Source organism: Brassica oleracea, chromosome C7 (assembly GCF_000695525.1).
Source record: "Brassica oleracea var. oleracea cultivar TO1000 chromosome C7, BOL, whole genome shotgun sequence".
Classification (NCBI taxonomy): Eukaryota; Viridiplantae; Streptophyta; class Magnoliopsida; order Brassicales; family Brassicaceae; genus Brassica; species Brassica oleracea.
In genome coordinates, this window is record NC_027754.1 from 11,651,613 (window position 1) to 11,656,770 (window position 5,158).

Below are 5,158 nucleotides of genomic sequence, written 5' to 3' on the forward strand. Positions count from 1 at the left end.
AGACTGGCTAGTACGTTTCCTCGATCCATGGCCGTCCCAACGATCCTATTCAGGATCGGGAATGCGACAAGTCTCCCCCACTTGCAAGGGATTCGTCCTCGAATCCGAATCAAGTGCATCCTCATCCATGAACTGATTGAACCACTCAGGATAGTCGGCTTTCATTCTAGCCTCGGTCTCCCAAGTTATTTCCTCACGTCCACTACAATCCCAGACGATCTTGACCATCTGTATTGTTTTCTTTTTCATTGCTTTTTCCATCCTATCTAAGATTCGAACCGGCCTCGTTTCTAAGGTCAAGTTCGTACCCAGATCAGAAGGAATTTCTGGTACAATGACATCTTGGTACGTTAGACATTTCTTGAGTTGTGAGACATGGAACACGTTGTGGAATGCATCCATTGCTGTTGGCAATTCCAACTTGTATGCCACCTTACCAACCCGTTCGATGATCTTGAATGGACCTAAGTATCTCGGGTCGAGTTTCCTTCTCCCAGAAATTCTCACCCGTCCCTCGAAGTTTATCATCTTGAGGTATACCAAGTCATCGACCGCGAACTCCAGATCTTTTCTCCTTTTGTCTGCGTAGCTCTTGGCTCGATCTTGTGCCTCTTTCATCTTTTCCTTCAAGAATTTTATCTTTTCAGTTGTTTCTTCGACTATCTCTGGACCGATCATGCTACGCTCCCCCACTTGGGTCCAGCATAACGGGGTCCTGCACGGCCGTCCATACAGAGCTTCATATGGCGACATGCCAATGCTCCTATGGAATTTATTGTTGTAAGCAAATTCCACTAAGGGTAAATGTCTTTCCCAGGAGTCACCCCAGTCCAAAACACATGCTCGCAACATATCTTCCAATGTCTGGATCGTCCGTTCAGATTCTCCATCCATTTGTGGGTGATAGGCAGTACTCATGTTCACTCTAGTTCCTAAAGCCTTTTGGAAAGCTCTCCAGAAATAAGATGTGAACCTTGGGTCCCTATCTGATACAATGCTTGCTGGAATACCATGCAGTCGGACGATTTCGTCTATGTACTTGCGTACAATCTGATCGACCCCGTCCGTCTTCTGGATGGCCAGAAAGTGTGCTGATTTGGTTAGGCGATCCACCACAACCCAAACCGCGTCTTTCTTATTCCTGGTGGTAGGGAAGCCAGTCACAAAATCCATTGTGATGTGGTCCCATTTCCATTCTGGAATAGGCAAGTTTTGTAGTAAGCCACTAGGCACTTGATGTTCTGCTTTAATGAGTTGGCAAGTGGGACACTTCGCCACCCATTCGGCAACATCTGCCTTCATACGGATCCAATGATAGAACTTCGTAAGGTTCTGTTACATCTTGGTAGCACCAGGATGAACCGAGAATCTAGACTTGTGAGCTTCGCTCATAATCTCTTCCTTAAGACTTCTATCATTAGGAACACTGATTCGACCATTGACTAGGATAGTACCATCCTTCGTAGTCTGGTACTCCGTCCTGTCATTTTGAGCAACCTTCTGGAGGTTCTCGTCCTGACTTTGGGCTAAACGAATTTGAGTAAGCAGGTCAGCTTGGTTAACCGCCTCCAACCCTAATGATTCGGTCGCTTTGGTCAGCGCGTTCAGCCGCAGAGCTCGGACCATACTGTCTAGATCGTCCGCCTCTCGTTCAGCCGATACATCAACCCTCCTCCGGCTCAAAGCGTCTGCTACCAGATTAGCCTTTCCCGGATAATAAGTGATGTCTAAATCGTAGTCAGCTACGAATTCCATCCACCTCCTCTGCCTTAAGTTTAACTCAGGCTGGGTGAAAATATACTTCAGACTTTTATGGTCCGTAAGTATCTGAACTTTGGCACCATACAAGTATGAGCGCCAAATCTTTAAGGCGAATACTACCGTAGCCATTTCTAGATCATGGGTGGGGTAGTTTCCCTCATGTTTTCCCAACTGCCTTGACGCGTAGGCGATGACCTTCCCATGCTGGGTCAATACGCAACCTAGTCCAGTGATGGACATGTCCGTATAAACCACATATGGTTGATCAGCCTCCGGAAGAACCAGGACGGGTGCACTAGTCAACATGTCTTTAAGTGCGGAGAAACATCCCTCACACTCTTCAGACCATGTGAACTTGACGTCCTTCCCAGTCAACCGTGTCATAGGCTGAGCCAAGCTTGCGAATCCTTTCACAAACTTTCTATAGTAACCTGCCAGCCCTAGGAAGCTCCTGACTTCCGTGGCACTGCGTGGTCGGGGCCAATCCTTGATTGCCCTGATCTTCTCTGGATCCACTGAGATGCCTTGGTCAGAAACAATATGGCCGAGGAACCCAATACTCTTCTGCCAAAAACTGCATTTACTGAGTTTAGCATAAAGTTTGTGTTCTCGTAATCGTTCCAGCACGGCCCTCAGGTGTTTCCGAAGAGGTTGCTCATCCTTGGAGTAAATTAGGATATCGTCTATGAATATGATCATTTATTCATCCAAGAAATCCCGAAACACGCTGTTCATCATTTTCATGAATGCAGCAGGTGCATTGGTCAGACCGAACGGCATCACTACGAACTCGTAATGACCGTACCTGGTCCTAAATGTCGTCTTCCTAATATCATTTGGCTCTAGAGGAATCTGATGATAGCCTGAGGCCAAATCGATCTTAGAAAACCACTTGGCTCCTTTGAGTTGATCCAACAGCTCGTCTATCCTGGGCAACGGGTACGTGTTCTTCACTGTAACCCTGTTCAACCCCCGATAGTCGATGCACAGACGCATGCTAGCATCCTTCTTTTTCACAAAGAGGACTGGTGCACCCCAAGGAGAGCTACTTGGCCGTACGAACCCCTTGTCTAGCAATTCTTCTAATTGCTTCTTTAGCTCGGCCATCTCGGCCGGAGCCATTCGATACGGACTCTTGGACAGCGGAGCTGAAGGTGCGGATTGTGGATTAGCCTTAAGCTTAGCGTCTTCAGCCAAGTTAGACTCCTGCAAAGCCACTCGTTCAACCAGTTCCCCGACGGTGTTGAAGGTGCGGATTGAGCAGTGGGTTTTCAGTGGGTTGAGCAGTGGGTTTTCAGATGAACCTACGAACCTGGACTGCCTCGTCTTCCAACTCCCTTCCAACGAACCGTCTGAGTTTGTTGAACTCCTCTTCGTACTCCCGTACGGATCTGCAACCTTGGACCAAATATAGAAACTTAGTTTCCAGTCGGTCCCAAGCCTCAGCAGGAAAGTATTTGCGGTTGAACTAAACTTCAAACTCCGCAAAACTTTCAAGACTTCCATTGGTGCGCTTGTCCACTGCAAGCCACCAATTATGTGCGTCCCCTTCTAGGAAGTGAACCGCAATGTCTCTTCTGTAATCCTCTGGACAGCGAGTTGATTGAAAGTTTCCGACCATCCTACTCCTCCACTCGTCTGTCACAATGGGGTCGGTGCTACCTGAGAAATGCTTCGTGCCCAATCTGGATAGATGTTGAAGCAGACTCAGATAATCAACCATTCTTACAGACTTTTCCGGTGGATCGATCTCGATCACCTCAACCGCGTCCACAGCTGGACCTGCAGTAATAGGTGTAGCCGTAGCTACGGGTGTAGCTTGACCAACTGATGAATTCACTAGTGGTGGGAACAGTTGAGTCATAGCCGCCACCTGGTTACCCATCACCTTCATGGCCTCTATTAAGTCCTCCCTGGACAGTGCCGCGGGCGCATTAGCCGTACCATCGGCCATCTTCTCGCGCTGGTCACCATCACGGTTAGCGTTCGAGGATTCCATCTCCTCCTCACCACCTTCCTGATGTTGCTGACCGTCCTGTTTCGTCCCGGTAAGGTTAGCTGGGTCAGACGGTAACACACCTCCAGTGTTAGTCTGAACCTGATCGGTTGGTAACTCGGACAGACCAGCTCCGTCCGCAGCCCCTCGACTAGATTGACCAGCCGTTCTCTTACTCTTTCGGACCTTTCCCGATTTGCTTTTTCCAGCATAAGGATTCCAAACATTGTTAGTACGGAATATACTCAACATAGACAAAACAGAATAATCCCTAGACTAAAAAATCAAACCTCACCGTGAGACCTAATCAGCTGGCTGCGTGTGTGTGTACATAACCCAACTATCCTAGAATCAAGCATGCTCTGATACCAACTTGTAAGACCCGTTCCTGGTCTCTCGACCCAACTGGATACGAATGCTTACTTATTAATTTCTTTGCTTGTTTGATTCATCTTAAGTCTTTATTTACTAAGTCATATTCGAATATGATGTTCATAAACAAACGAATAGATTTGCACAGCGGAATATAAATGTGTATAAATTGTATTACTTAGAAACATGAGATCCAATACACAACTTCTTAACAGTTTCATAGACAATCACTATCTCATCCCTAGCATCAGCTAACCACACATTACACAGCCTCTCACTGACCGAGCCTTCACGGCTCCTTGGCTTGACCAGAACCATCCTTAGTTCCTGAAACCACAACCAGATAAGCATTAATCATAACCAAGAGTAGAACTGGACGATTCTACAATGCTTGGCTTGGTTCCTAAAACATAGATAAACCTCAGACAATATAATAATGAAAAGGTATGAACCCATCTACCGTATCCTAAGTCATTCAACCAACCACCCCTTGACTTAGAATCAGATAGACGGTCCAGAATAGATAAGCAGAACACACGAACAGGTCCGGATCGTCCCCAAAGACCAATCCATCTGACCGGATAGAGTCTAGTTGCGACCGGTCCATGAAGTCCGGCTCAATGGCCCAACGGACTTCCTTACCTGATCCGGCCTTGGGCCTGGATCCAAATGGCCGAGTAAGCCTCAAGCCAATTTCGGTAGGCTTAGCAACCGATCGGACCATGCGACTCTTCCCTGGCTTAGACAGACCGTGAACCATGTCTTGACTTAGCAAGCCATAGATTGATCCATAAGGATCGGACACAACCTGTCTCAATAGACAACATTTGGAACATGCACCCCTTCGGTCCTTGGTACCTCTTGGTCCTCGTACCTCTTGATCCTCGTACCTCTTGGTCCTCGTACCTCTTGATGTTCGTAACCCTTGGCAACATGTACCCTTTGGTTACTTACACCCTTTGGTAACTCACAACCTTTGGTAACTCGTGACTTTTGGTAACTCACAACCCTTGGTAACTCGTGACCTTT